At 39.5% G+C, this 16230-nt stretch overlaps 1 protein-coding gene across 5 annotated transcripts in view; it reads left to right on the top strand.

Moving 5' to 3' along the window:
- Positions 1–16230, top strand: part of cacna1c (calcium voltage-gated channel subunit alpha1 C) — a 279938-nt gene that overhangs the window by 19759 nt on the left and 243949 nt on the right. The gene's annotated exons all lie outside the window — the stretch shown is intronic.

Here is a 16230-nt window from a genome sequence, read left to right as displayed (position 1 = left end):
CCCCAAGGCTTTTTCTTAAAAAAAAAAAAATGCACATATACTCCTGTCCATATGTCAGAAATGAACACACAGTGGTGGCTAAGGAGCAGGAAATTGAGCAGCGCCCACCGATACGCGCGCTCGATCACCATCGATCCAGCCTTCTCCTATAATCAATACTCGCATTTGTCACGTTTTAATCCAAGTTTTCACGTCCGCAGGGCTCCTTAATAGCAGCGCGCGCGAGAGAGAAATCGCATAGAGATGACAGGTGGCAGTGGGAAGGCCTGCAGGACTTATTTGTCTGCTGAGAATTGGGTTGATGATGTGCTATTTCGGGGGGGGGAGGCAGCGGAGGACAGTGGGCTGTTTCGCCCAAGACACGACTGAAGTTTAACGTGACGACTTTTGTGAAGTATTTTTTTTAAAAAAGCAACACTTGATAAATAAGTCCAGGGCTGTGGTTTGTTTGACGGTGAGGAAAGGGTCTGTTTGCATTGCGCAGTATTACGCGTCGCTCCTTCCACCCACGTTGCAGAGAGCAAAAAAGCCCCAGCAACGCATCGCTTTATGGCCGGCCCCGGACCTTGTAATACAGAGAAGGGAGGGGGGGTTATTTATCCGATCACCATTATCATCTTCACGAACATCACCATTATCATCGTCGTCGTCCACCACTTCCATCACAACCACATACCTCTGCCTTGGCGACAGGTTCCATAGCAACAGGGGATGAGGAGAGGGGTGGCGGTGGTGTATGTGTGTCTATATGTATCTAAGTGTGTGTGCGTCTGTGTCGCAGCGATGCATTCACCAACAGTTTGTTCCAAGTAATCTTAGCTAGGATGTTACCTGCAGAAGCTGTGATCATGTAGTTTAATGGTAAACAGAATCACGAAGGGCAGGTGAGAGTGTGTGTCTCTCTCTCTCTCTCTCTCTCTCTCTCTCTCTCTCTCTCTCTCTCTCTCTCTCTCTCTGTGTGTGTGTGTGTGTGTGTGTGTGTGTGTGTGTGTGTGTGTGCTACAGTCCATAAGACAGATCACAGTTGATTGCCATGATGTCATCTTTATCTGTTATTATCAGAAAGAGACTTTTTGTCCAAGTTTGCCAAATATGTTGTCACCATCGCCAACATCATCACATAAAGTAGAAGGACTTGAGGAACCAAGTAGGTCTTTATGGATGATGTTCCTTTTTGTAGTAAAACATGAAATTCTTTTCAAAATGAGGCGTCCCTGTAGCTCAGCATGAGATGATCAGTGCCATACATTAGATTAGATTTCACTTTATTGTCGGAAATAATTCACATAAATACAAACAACATTTAACCAAACAACAAAATCACTAAACTCAACTCAATAAATGCTGTAAAGATTACAGAAAACATTGTGTAAAGTGGATGCAGTGCAACATATTATTCATTAACTAGTACATTCAGTGTTCAACTCAGGTACGCTGAAGCTACTTGGAAGCGATACTCTGATTTAATAGGTTGACAGACTGAGGAACAAACAAATTTCTCAACCTGTTCAGCTGAGCCTGTGGGACTCTAAATCTCCTGCATGATGACATTCTTTCAGTATATGCAGTTTGGAAACTTGACTCAAGCGCTTCACCCACAATCTTTGAGCAGATACGCAGCAAAAGTTATGAAGTTGTTGTAACCACCTTCTCGTGGTTGATTGGTCCTTTACGTCATCTGAAATTCCAGTAAATTAATTCAAATGTCGCAGCTGAAGGTGTATTAAGATTTGGCGTGAGTTTACGGTGTGAGGATACAGTGCAAAGCATTACATTGGGTAGACAGAGGCAGCCCATATGTGGGGCCCATGTGGGTAGAAAATGTGCTGCAAAATGGGCCCTATATGGATTTGTCCGTCTATAAAGGCCCCATGCCAATTGCCCACATGGGTGGTATTATGCAAGTGGGCCCCACATAGGTTGTGCTAGGGCTACCTGGGTATCAAGAGGGTATGGGTGCAAAAATGGGCATCTTAGGGGCCCACAGGTAAACCCAAAATAGCCCTCTGAGCAACAGATGTCATTCAAACATTTTCTCAAAGCTTTAGTACGGTTATAGACCAGGATTTGTTGGCTACAAATAGCCTAATTTTAGACCATATTTTAAAGTAATCATTAAATATATTAAAAATACATTGAAATACTGTAAATAATTAACAAAAGTACTGCATACCCCGTGTTTACTTTATGAATGTTTATATTTTATCATATACACAGATTCTGTTAACTCTTTCATTGAGGCTGAGACTAGACATCTATAAAACTTTTAGTTTTCAGCCTTGAAGAACCGAAATCTAAACATCTGAAGACAAATAAACCTCAATGTCTAAAGACAAATAGAGGTATGATAGACATTTACCAAAAGTCTTTTCAACGTTAAATTGCTCAGTGGGGGGATTTGTCTTTAAATGCAGCTAAAGCAGAGTGAGTGGCTGCTTATGCAGCTGGATCACCTACATACACTATTATGTATTGAAACAAAAGAAAGGAAAAGGTACAAAATCAAAAACTTTGTTAAAAAAATGTGTTTAAGAGCAGACTCCGTATGTATGGTACCCAGAATTTGGTACTACGCCCCTGTCTGTATGTGCGCGACGTTTGTCTCATTTGTCTATAGGACGTAGTAACTTGACTAGTGGCTTGACTGTGCAAGCCACTAGTCAAGTTAGTGAAATGACAGCAACACCAGACTTGTCCAGATATATGGACAAGGATAGGCAAGATATTTGTTTAGAAGGCACATTTCCATGTGAAGAATATGAGATAATGGGCGCCTTGGCACAGATATGCAAAAGGCTCCACCATCTCTACTATGTAAGAACAAGACACACAGACTTTGGTGGTTTGGCCTTTTATTTTGTTGTTTTGTGTCAATTCATAGTCATCTTGTATGTCTTTGTGTATATTTTGCCCCTTTTTGTAGTTACTTTGTGTCTTTTTGCAGTTCCTTTGCATCTCTTTGTGATTATTTTGAGTCTCATCCTGATCAGTAAGCGTTGATTTTAGTGACATTTTGCAGTTGAAGGCCAAGGCGGCTCCCCAAGATTTTGGGCCCCTTGGCCTGAGCCCGATAAGCTTTTTCAGTAATTCATCCATGCACATTTCATACCCAAAGGGGAGCCAAAGTGCTTTACAGATTACACAGGTAAAAGCCAGAGAAACAAATGAAAAAAAAAACAATAAAATCAAGCAAACAAAGCACATACAGTAAAGAAAAAGAAAAAAGAAAGAAAATCAATAGAAAGCAAACAGATAGGCCTTTGGCTTGGATTTCAAAGTGGTCAGCACTGTCTCAAGTCTTATAGCTCCTCTGGCTATTTGTTCCACATTTGACACAGATGCTAAAAGCAGCTTAACCATGTTTAGATTTGACTCTGGGAACAACCGGTGATCCCTGTGCGAGGTCTTCATGGTTCGTACTGGATCCAAGTATCTTGGACCTAAACTGCATAGTGTTTTATAGACAAACGATGGAATTTTAAAGTTGAGTCTGTGACAAACTGGTATAGTAGAACTGAGTATATTTTATGTTATTTTCAAGCTGATAGAACGTCAAAACTTCTTGTTTATCCGTGTCATTTAGGCTAAGTTATAGTGAAATTTGTAGCAAGTTTATTTGAGGCTGAAGTCTACCTGGGTGGTGGTTTCAGCACCATGGACAGTTCATTCCTCATTTTTCTATTGACAGCTGCATGACAGCTATTGAAGAGTTACAAAGATAGACGCTGGCTCTGATGTTTCACTGTTAGTATCCTGCTTTCTTCCAATAATTGTTTTCACATGTTGCAGCCCAGATATATAGCTGGTTTTTGACAACACATATGGTCAAGCACCCTGAATCCAGTTGCCCTGCAACTGGATTCAGGGGCATATAAGCCATATAAGCCATGACAGACCTCTTACATTTCTTGGGTTAAATTTACCTTTATTCTTCTTTTTTCATTTGCTAAGGCAGTGGTGATGTGGAGGGAGGCGGATATCTTAGTATGCACTTCATGAGTTGTCCTGCAGATGAAGGCACTCTGGTGGAGCGTACTTATTCTAGAGGCTATCCTTGGACCAAAAGTTTCAACAATTTTAACTTTAATCCACAGCTTTTGCCAAGACAACGGAGTCGTACAGACTCCTTAGATGCTGACATGACCTCTCTTCTCCCTGTCAGTGAAGGCAAAAAAAAAAGGAAGACAAATTTCACCTTCAGGGATTCAGGGACAAAAAGCCCGACACAGAAAAAACAGAGCCGCACTTATCTTATATACTGATGTATAATATTACAGTTCCTGATACCTAACACCAGCTTTGTGGTTGATATTAGGTTTTCTCTCTTGGTTATCACTTCCATCTTTACATCCGCTCTGTAATCCAAACAGAGTGGATGTGTTTCACATGATTGCACTGAATGCTCATGTTGGCCAAATGAAGCAATTACTACACATCTACATACTTATTACAAATGAATAGTTGTGTCTTTCAAAAGTGCACACATGAGCAGAAACACAAATCACAAATGGATACTGTGCATGAGTAACTGATGTGGCTTTGAAAACACACCTGTGGCTTCTCATGTCATCGCATGTAGAGCAGGAAAATGATTTGGAACACACACACACACACACACACACACACACACACACACGCGCACTCACGCACTCACGCATGCACATGTGTGCGCGCTACGGCAGCACTTTACAGCAGTGTAATCAGCGCGTTGATTTTCCCTGTGGGCATTGTGCCAGGAGCATGATACCTCCGTAAGGGATATTAATTGGTTTCCGATGGTTACCCCGGGGTGCTGGCCACCTGCCAAATCACCTCACTCTAATGACTTGACTTGATGTGCTCGTTGATTTCACTGAAGTCACCTCAAAAGACATGTTGCAAAAACCAACAATCACTTCACATGTAGCTTCTCACACAAAGCTGTTGCCAAATAATGCAGGGGTTGTTTTTTTTTTTTTTTTTGCATTATGCTTACGCAGTCAACTTCTCAAGAGCACATAAAAAAAACTGGCATTCATTAGCTGGACTTTAAAGTTCCCGTGTGTTGGATTTAGGGGAATATATTAGCAGAAATTTAATGTGATATAATAAGTATGTTTACTTTAGTTTACGATCACCTGAAAATAAGAATTGCTGTGTTTTCGTTACCATAGAATTAACCATTATATTTACATAGGGAGTGGGTTATAAAAAATATCCACCATGTTGCACCGCCATGTTTCTTTAGTAGCCCAGACCGGACAAACCGAACACTAGCTCTAGAAAGGGCCATTCATGTTTTCACTTTGGCCACCGTAGTTAGAGGCAGCTCTAGCCAAACAGTGTTGGAAAAACACAGAATTTAAACTGTTTTATTTTGTGTTTTTACCAGTTAAAATCAATGTGTCCTTTCTTTCGGAGAGAAAAATATCTCTTTGGATAATTCAGCTCCTGATAAAAACTGAACATCTGGATTTTAAGGTATCAGTTAAAAAAATCAGCATTTTAGAAGGTGTTGGGTAGCAGCCTATCTCCAACAAATTGTAAAAACACAGATGTATGTATGTATGTATCATAACACTGCTTTTTTAATTGTTTTTACTGGTTTAAATCACCTGGTCTGTTACAGGGAGATAATTTGGCTCCCTGTAAAAACCTCCTGAACAACAAACACTGGAGGAATTTTAAAGTGGAGCACATATTTGGCACCGGGGGAAAGTTTCAGCTTGTAGCTAAAATCTGCAATCCTACATACCGCTCCTTTAAGGTGGACTTTATTTTGTTTGACATTGTCAGAGAGAACCATAATTAAGAGAATCCACCTGACTCAATACATTGTTTGTGAAAACAGATCACCTGGATGTGGCAAAGTTGTTGCCTTCTGCAAATAAAGAGTAAGTATTTCTTTCGAATGTGTTCTAATTAGAATCCACAGGGGGAGAGAAGCAGCTAAGCGAGCTAAGCCATCGATCAGCACGCCTGACATAGATGGAAATCTGGGCAATTACGCACCAATCTACTGTTAGTCAATCCAGTTGATGCTCAATATCTGGTTGGACTTAATTCCTGGCATGGTGAAAGAGACAGAAATGGAGCACTGGAGAACTTTTACTGGACCGTGTTGTGTAATGCAGCTTTTAATAAATAGGCATTTCTGTTTGATCTTGTTACTCATGTAGCCTAGGTCTGTGTATGGGACATTGATGAGCTGTTTTTGCACTATAACTGACTTTTTACACTCTAACATCTCTCACCAATATCTCCAGTATTCAGCAACTTGTATTTATTTATTTTTTACTTTGGGGTGAGCTGTCCCTTTAAAAATTTGGGCTGTGAACACAAACTCATTAGTGTGTTGCTTGAAGTCAAACATGACCCATTTTGATCAGACAGTATCCCTCTTTACCCCTACCCACACTCTCCAGACAAAAGTCAGCCAATAAATGTGCTTTTCCTTTCATAAACAAAGAGGCGTAAGTTCATGCATCCATCTCTATTAGCTTGTTTACGTCTGTGAATTCAAGAGAAACACAGAGGCAGTGTCTTTTTTTCTGATTGTTTAAACACCTTTAATAATTTAGTACTGAGGCAGAAAAACTTCAAGTTCTTAATATTTAGGGGGCGTGTCCCAGTGATTCTCTTATACTTTTCTTTAGTGATTCTAAAGAAAAGTATAAGAAGAGAAAATCACTCGCTTGTACTACTCAAGAATCATACATCCTGTGATGAGGAGTCCCAAGCACACTTTTCTTTGTATTAAGGCGTCACAAGGGGAAAAAAAATCTGTGAAGTACGGCTTTACATTACCAGTGCTTCAGGCTTTATACTGCACACCACATGTATAGGGTCAGAATACGGTGTATGTGTGTTTAAAGATGTGTTAGTCACAGCGAGGTTGTAGCAGCTGTAGCAGAGGGTGTAATGAACGATTAAAGGCCAATCAGCATTGCAGAAGTTTATATCAGCGCCCTCGGAGTGTGTCATGGCTTAAACTTAAGGATGTGACTCAACAACAGCTGCTCTTTAACGTAAAACACCATATGAGAGACAGAATAAGACACATGGAGGAAAAGAAAGAGGGGAGGGAAGGTGCTAATCGAAGGAGAAATGGGAGAAGGACAGATTGCTTTAAAGGAGATGAAAGAGAAGAGATGGAGAGAAAAAAAGTGTAGCGTGAAGATGGAAAAGAGGGACAGGCTGGCGAGGAAACAGAGGGACAGAAAAGAGCAAATGGAGGTAACCGACGGGGAGAAAAGAGGGAGCGGTAAGAGAGAGGAATAAAGGGATGAAATGAGCGAGAAACAGAGTCGGAAGGAGGGCCAGAGGGATAGAGAGAAGTAAGGGAGCGCAGGAGGAGGAGGAGAAGGAGGGAGGATTATCCGTGACTCTGTCTTGCTTAAGCCTCTGGTTGCGTATTGGAAATCTATCCAGAGGCTGTCCTCTGCTCTTAGTGCTATCGGGCCTCAGTCTTCATTTCTGGTGGGACAATACGCCAACACCGGCCCCACTGTGTGTGTGTGTGTGTGTGTGTGTGTGTGTGTGTGTGTGAGAAAGAGAGAGTATGCCATTGTAATTGGCCGCTTGCCCATATGCATTGTGCCTGCTTGGCTGCCTCCGTCTGTGTGTATGTGTTAGAGAGGTAGGACACATAAGCACATGTCCAAACTGAGCGGAGATTGGACACACACACGCTCTCTGAGTCTATTGATCTGGCTGAAGCCACCAGTGGAAATAATGACTCCAGACCTGTAGCATCCTCTTTTATACTCCCTCTCTCGCTTTTTTCTCTTTATATCTCATACTCACTCAAATCCAGTCTCTCATTGTTCACCTGAAGTAACCCTTGAATTAGATGTAGCTGTTTGAATATAAAATGAGTATTTAAGTGCCAAAGGGTCTAAAAAACCTCTGAAGTTCATTGCAGAAAAAGAGCTTTAAGGGTAGACTGGTCATAGACAAGGATGCAAGGGCATGATTTCAACCCATTTTTACACTCTGTTTGATTTAATCACAAAAAATCTCTCAACAGTGTCCCCTTACTGTTCAGAAGCCATTATCTAATGAGTTTGACTTGATTAAAATATTTATACTCGATATATGCTGTAGATTGTTTTCAGCTAGCTCAAAGCAATGGGGTTAACAAATGAGCCTAATTGCCCTGGGTTTCACCTCTCAGGCTAAATCAGCCCCACCTTTAATTTTTTTCAGTACATTGATTCTCAAATTTATAATTTGACTTAAGCTGGATATGAGCCCAAATCACTCATGAGGCAGTTAAGGACAGAGATATTTTCAGTTTAGCTGCTGATATCATCTATCATTAAGTATCTATCTAGTCTCTATGAATGAAACTAAAGTTGCTGCATGGGCTTACAAGACACAACTATATAGAGAGTAGCACCGAGCATCTAAGAGAAAGCTATGAAAATAGTGGACACAATGCTGAAAAAATGCAAATACAGTACAATACAAGAAAAACAAATTTTGAGATTGGCAATACTTTTTTCAAATAGGAAACAACAATTTCTGCATAGTATACCTTTAACTTTTATCCTGACAACAGGCTTTTTCAACTAAAACTAGTTTTAAGTGCCTTCAGGTATAATACAAAGTATATGGCATTGCTAAGTCTTTAGTTAGAGCACCATTATGCAGCATCACTGGTGGACCAGTCCAGAAGAAAATGTTTGCAATGTACGTTTCTGCAAACCATGGATATATTTGTGCATTATATACCTATTAAATCAATGTTTTGATTGAGTGCTATATGAGCCCACTTTGTCATCCGGAGTTGGAGGAAGGGTGGATGGCATGACAGCTAGGTGAGATGTTTGCCAAGCTGCAGACCACTGTTGTAGACCAATAAGAAATGAAAGTGGATGTTTTAAGTGAGTTATACCTGTGTTTCCAGCAGCTTTTTAGCCACCAAATCTCTGTGGCTATGTTTCAATTGGCGATAGTTCAATGAAAAGCAGTTACTTTACAGAGACAGAGCTGAAATTCCAGCCATTTTAAGTCCAAAGGTCTATTCCTATATAACAAAGTGTTTTTTGCACCTAAACCAAACCACATGTTAATCACAGCCTCATTGAAACATAAAGAAACATAAAGTTTTAATGTATCAGCTACAAAATAATGTAAAAATGTAGCATATCCGTATAGTATTTTTTGTGGTTAGTGGTGGGCGCAGCCACCCAACCCAATATCACCCGACAACCCCCTTGGTACCCCCAACCACCCCCAGACCCAACCACATCCCTCGGTAGCCATATCTTTAAAAAAATCCAAGAAAAAGTGCCCTCTTGGATGCCCCTATCATAGATAAAAATGATAAAGTGTCCTCTATAGTTGGCCAGTGTTCAAGAAAACATGATGAGTTGTCCCCTTACAATGGAGAAAACGTAATAGAGCTCCGTATAAGCTGCCCTACATGTTAGAAAACAGCTGGTGCCCTTATTATTTTTTCCCCCCTGCCCTCAAACAGCCTGCATCCGCTACTGTGCAGGATTATGTATCTAAATTTCTATATATAAATAGGATTATATAATACATATAAACAGCATTAACATAGTTTTCATTTTTTTCTGATTTCATTCTATCCTTCACTTCTGAAATCTACCTCTTGCCTGAATGTTTAGAGACTTGTTAAATATTTAAGTCTTACATTTCATTTACATGTTTCACATGAACCTCATGACCTCCCTGAGGAGTTCTCCATGTATGCTTAGAGGCCGTCCAGAGCATGTTTCTTGTTCTTCTACGTCAAAATGATGCTACTGTTTCGGTGCACAGAAAAATACTCAACAATAGTGTGTCTGTGCGTGTGTATGTTTCCCAAGTTACAGGAGAGGCTGAGAGATGAAGACAGACGAGAGTAGAGAGTCGTCTATATTATTCATGCCCAGCCATGCATTTCCTCCCCTCTGTCTCTATCTTGTCTGTCCTCTCTTCCCCTCTTTCTTTTGCTGTCTCACAAAGTGTCTTTACTCGTCTTTTCCTGTAGATAATTTGCTTTGTTTTCTCTCTCTTTCCCCCGTCTCTCCATCACTCAGTCAGCCACTCAACGTTAGTTCATTTCAGGGTTTATCGTTCAGTGAGACCACATTTCTTTTCCTCTATGAATTAATCAGTCCATCTGGCTGCCTTCACTGTAACAGTCTGTTCCATTCGAAGTAGAGCTAACCACAGAAAAGCATGACACAAAACACCATTTATTGTCCCAACGGGGAGCTCAGACTGTAAGCTAAACACACCGAACACAGCAGAACATAAAGTGGACAACCCACAACTCCATTACTAACAAGAACAACTTATCCAGTGCTCTATATGCAGAAAGCAGAGTGTGTAGGCAAACAAGTGTTATGCATGTGTGTTATAATGGATCCAAATAAGTAGATCCAGGTTTACAGCCTTATATAAATCCAGTGTATCTTGTTTTGATTTTTTTTCTCAACCATGTGAGCTTGATACTGTAAAATGGTTACCATGGTTTCTCTGTGTTCTTTGTTCAAGTTTTTGTGCGTCTTTGTTACCAAACTAGGTTAGGGTCACATCACCACTTGTGCATGTCGTGATGGTTTTGTTTTGAGGTTATTATGTTGAGGTGCAATTTGAATGAAATGTTGTTGTTTTCATGTATTCAGCACCAGTGCTTCCAGTGCAAAATGCTGCTATTCAAATCTGATTTTAGAAAAAAAAAAGAAAGCATCATCATTGTTTTCTGGCATGGCATTTTTGGCCTTTTTTATGGCAAATCCAACATAGAAAAAATATTTGAAACACTGAAAGGTTGGGTGTGCAATATTGTTTTGGGAGCATCAACAGTTAACTGGTGTACCGCTGTGAATAATTTTGACCGGTTATGTATGTCGGTCTATAGGTTGATTTTGTTTCTCCTCAGGTAACTGCTCTGAGCAACATCCTGGTCTGGCAAGAGTTAGCCAGAGACGTTGTTTCTTTGGCAATTGCTGCTAGTAACGCCATCCTGGGCGTGCTGTGCCAACCATTCAATCTTTCACAGATGAGCCTTAAACACCCTTCAGCATTGTTAACAATTTTATCACTGTTAGCTCTGTAAGCACAGTTAGTGGTTCTAACATAATTAACAATGTAAACAGAGGCTTTACGGGGGGAGACTAGAGGGTGGTACCATCTGAATGGGTGGCGCCTCTAGCTAGCTACCACTTGAGCAGCCAGTCGCTGCCACCAACAGTACTGTAGCACAAAAAAAACCCAAAACCTGCAGACCTAAAAGCATTTTCCCCACTGGCCACCATTGTAGAGGAAATGTCACCTTGAACTGCAAACAGGGTCAGTTATGACTTTCTCTATTACAATTTTTTAAAAACTTTATATTTATTAGTTGGTTTTTTTTTATTATTATTATTTTTAAAAAATCTATTTTGAATTTTTGATCCATGGAGGTTTTATAGACCCTTTCACTGTTTGTAAACTATGACATATTTATGTGGTTGGGGCTTAGCTGGAGTCAAAACAGCCATAAACTTTTCAAAGTAAGCTATAAAGTGAACTATACACAAGCGCCACAAATTAAGATCATAAGGTAGCAGTCAGATTTTGATCAGCTGTATTCTTGCTCTGCTGTCAGTTGTGCGCTGCCTGTATGTATTTTCTTAAATATTAACTGGTTAGTTATTGGTAAATAGGTATCAGGCTATCGCTAGCAAAATGAACCGACTGACATCCCTAATACTACGTATATCAGTTCACTATAATGGTGATATAATGAAGTGCATACTGTATCAGTGACAACAATTTAGGTGGGTGATCACCTTTGGGGCAATGATAAAGGACTTTAGATTATATCCCACTTTCCTTAGCTTGTCCTGCACAGAAGCCTGTGTTGTGTGTGTGTGTGTATGTGTTAGCGCATTTGTGTATATTAAAAAAAGACAGTGAGAGGAGGACAAATTATGCATCTATGTCTCACTGTTAGAGAGATGGGCGTGTATGTTGTAGCTGTACAGAAAGTTCAGCATCTCAGTACTTACCTCACATCAGTTATGTAACAGCGAATCTTAATAGCAATGAATCTTAAATAGCTGAGTTTGAATAATAACACCGGAAGGACAGAGGGGAAAACATGCAACAGAGATGATGGAGGTGTTTTAAACCTGTAGCTCCACACCGCAAGTCCACTGTCCGCCTGAGACACCTCATTTTAGTATTGATGCCACTCAACAAGCTTGACACATGTCTATTTGTCAGGAGTTGTCATTCATTCATCATTCAGGTGTTCCCTCTCCAAAGAAACACTTTGACTCTATTGAAACCTGCAACTTGAAAGTGTCAATACTCCTCCAATGCTTAAAGCATTTGTCAACAGCCTCATAACTGCTTAACAATTTACAATACACGCAGGAGAGTTTCTGAGTCTGGCCTCTGTTCATTTCTATCCAGTATGAAAATCAATTAGCTGACTCTTGGATTGCTTTAGATTTGTAGTCTATTATGCAGAATATCAAGTTTGTGTTATTTTTTTAGTCAAAGTTAATGGTTGTCAAGATGTGTTTCAGTTTCAGTTTCAAAATCAGTTTACTTGGCACTCCTTCAATTCTTTGAAAACTGAGCAAATTGCCTTGATTTTACTTAAAAACACAAGAAGGCAATGAGCAATGAAAGAAGAAATTAGTCAAGAAATTAGTTAAATGTACAAGAAAATTGCCTGAAAAACGAAGGTAAAGAAATTACCAGGAAAAAATGCTTAATAATGGTAATAATTTTAAATATATAATTATGATAATTATAAATACAGCTTTTCCCCAGCTTTTTTCTTTTTGCCGTTGACATTTTTCCTAGCCTTATTAAAAATAATTTTTCTAAATCTTATAATTTGTGAAACATTTATTACCAAGTTGCTCATTGCCTTTTTTCATGTATTTAAAAGAAATCGCACCAATTTGTTGGGGGTTCAAAAGTTTATAAACTTGCGAACGGCATCCGAAAGCAACACATGGAAAGTGATGTCGCTCCAGGTTTCAAAGGGTTAACCTCGTAACAATAGTACACAAATAAATGCAGACTTGATGCCGACTGTGATGGATTACATAATTTAAGAGAATTTTAAGAGTCTACTAATCCATTTTATTCCCGCCTCACTTTTTTCAACATATTCTCATACAGCGGTTCGTATGATGTATATGGAAAATGCACACATCAGTTCCAGTGATTATAACTAATTAGCGCCTAATGAATGATGTTACATACTTAACGTAAAGTTACATATCTGTCATAAAGTAATGTACTTATCGTGAAGTTACAAAGGTTAGGTTTACCTTAAAATTATTATGTACCTTAAAATGACTCGCTTGGTTTCACATGGTTTCAAGCACCAGCTCCCTGGAGGAATGTCCCCTGTTTTGTGACCATAGACTGTATAAATAATGGACTACTGTAACATCAACCATTTGTTTGTGGACTGCCATTTTCAAGTCTCAAGTTCTGCTTTTTGGCTGTCGCCATGTTGGTTTTTTGGAGTTAGATGTGACCATATTTGGACAGCAGGCTGGCGCTGTGGAGGAGCGAGGGGTGGATCGGACTCACAGACTTTAGCGACTGTTTGGGACAACTTGCAGACAGCCTGTCACTCAAGCAGCCTCGCCTTCAAATATTGAAAAAAACGATGTTGGTGTTGGTTCACAGAACAGCTGATGTGGTATGCGCATTTAAACACGGGATCCCGGGGGCCGTTTCAACAATTATTGCAGACATGATGAATAAACAATTGGATGGTGGCTGTTTTTTCTATAAAAAGAAATACTTAATACTAACAAATACCAATGCATGCATGACTTTTAACAAATAATACAAATAAATTAGGTTATAATATAACTCATGTCGTTAATGCATTCTTATTTTTTTCCTTCTGGACAAAGGATTAAATTTAGGAATTTTGCCATGATAAAACGCAGAACAATCTGTTAACTTTGACACAATTCATGAAATATTAGCATCATAATGGTGAAAGTCTATATTATGCTCACGCCAATTCTCTCTTAGTCCCGCTTGGCATGGTTTGGAGGGAAAAGAGATTTTATGATTTAACAAATATGCATAACTTTGGGTTTTAATAAAATATAAAATACATTTGTCATGATTGTTGAAATTAGCTATTAGGACCAAAACCTTTTTTTTGTACCAACTCCCCCCATTCAAACCTGTGAGATAAGTACAGACAAAACAGGCCAGAAATCTCTCGTATAAAAAACAAAACTGATACAGTTTTGGCACAAAATCTTCATGTTCATGTTCAATAGGACCCGATCACTTGTATTCAGAGGATGGTTGAGGAAATATGTCTTTAGGGCCTTTAATGTACTATAAAGTGTACATGATTTCTAGAAAATGGGCTAAAAGACGTCCCATCTCTTCCAATTTATTTTTCATGAGGCTAATTTCAGAGTGTGACGAGGCAGAGGGAAGGAGAGAGGGAGGAGGAAGAATAAAATGGATTCAGAGGAGAAAAGGAGAGTGAGGGAACAAAAGTAGTCAGCCTGAGGCTCTCTGCAGGAACACTGCCGACTTCTTCACGACAAGGAGACGTGTGTGTGTGTGTGTGTCTGTGTGTGTGTGTCTGTGCGCACATTTGTGTTTCTGTGCTCAACACTGACCTGTGTCTTTAAGAGGAAATGAGTCCTAACAACTCCACTCTTACCTGTCGAGCGACTAATTGAAAGCAGAAGATTAGAGTTGGAGTCCTGTCGTTCCAAGTGTGTCGTCTTCCTAACTGAGAAGCCATAAATGATTCTATTTCATGAACAGCAGAAGTGTTTTACAGTACTATAAGTAGCGTGCATTTTTGGCTTGGATGTCTCAGAAGGGGAGACTGAATTTGTAAAATTGAAGATAAGGAATAAGGTGTTTTATTCCCAACAATCTTGAATTTGTAGACGTAAAAATGTTTTGCTTTCTCTGTGGAAAGGAACGTCACATCTCCCACAAGCAAACCGTGAAATAAGTGTTCTCTTGCTTACTTTAAGTGTACATATCTTGCAGAGCCTTGTTTGTGCCTATTTTGGCACTTTGACACAACTGTACACATACACATATGTATTACCTTTTTTTTTCTCCTTGCATTTTGTAGTTGAATTCATATATTAATTTTATTTAGGTTTTTAGTTTGTTTTGGGTCTTTTTTTTCCTGTTGCTGTGCAGGAAGGTATTATGATAGAGGGAAAAAATCATTGAATTATGAAATAGCAGTCAGAATTTTAACTATAAAATGGGGAAATTTGTCTAAAGTTTCAAAATGATGAAAATAATAATTACTTAATTACTTAAAAGATTTAAACTGTCATTGTTATCTGTTATATTTACCATTATATATAGAATATTTGTTATTCTGATGTACCACTAATAATAATAATAATAATAATAATAATAATAATAATAATAGCAATACTGACACTACTACTAAAACTAATAATAATAATAATAATTGGCACTTTTGTCTCACAGGAAGTGAGGTTTGAAGCACAAAGGATGTGCAGTCTTGTGTTTCTCTCAGTTCCAGCAGTCTTGTTAGTCGGGCCTCTGGTGGGCTTGTCATGGATGGATAGCTGCACTACAGAGAAGGTGGTCTGTCACCACAGGCCTGTACACACACATTCACACACACCCTCTGCTGTGAGCGTCACCCTGCTGGGTGACAGCACCCAGGCAAGATAGATTAAACCAAGAGTGGAGTGATGTGCCTCTGTGTGTGTTTGTGTGTGTGTGTGTGTGTGTGTGTGTGTGTGTGTGTGTGTGTGTGTGTGTGTGTGTGTGTTTGCCTCTGGGTGTGTGTGGATGTGCATTTTTTTGGGCACTTTCTTCTGTGTGCGTGTCTGGGGCCGATAGCTGTCAAATCACCTCTTGCAGCTAAGAATCATGGGTAACAAAAGCCTGTTGTGGAGCCCGGGGCACTGAACACTTTCTGTTACTTTTCTTGGTACACAGCCAGACAGGAAAAGGTTAAGTAACACCTCAGCTTAAGAGAAGGGCGGGCAGTTGAACTAAAATGACGTTTTATAAGAACAAAATCTGTCAGTGGACATCTGAAAAACCTCGGATTATATTGAGGTTTTTCATCCAGTGCTGATGTTTTTTAAGTTTTTTGCCTTATGTTGAATCTCTGCATGACAGATGACATATCTCTGTGGACCAGTATTATGCTGGAAAAACAAATTTTAATGAGAAACTAGAAGGACCCAAGTGAGTCCTCTTTTTAGGACGGTTCACAGAGTTGGCAAA

Source organism: Plectropomus leopardus, chromosome 22 (assembly GCF_026936395.1).
Source record: "Plectropomus leopardus strain MGB_pleo_1.0 chromosome 22, ASM2693639v1, whole genome shotgun sequence".
Lineage (NCBI taxonomy): Eukaryota > Metazoa > Chordata > Actinopteri > Perciformes > Serranidae > Plectropomus > Plectropomus leopardus.
The sequence above is the reverse complement of the archived record's forward strand: the minus strand, read 5'-3'. Positions and strand labels throughout refer to the sequence as shown.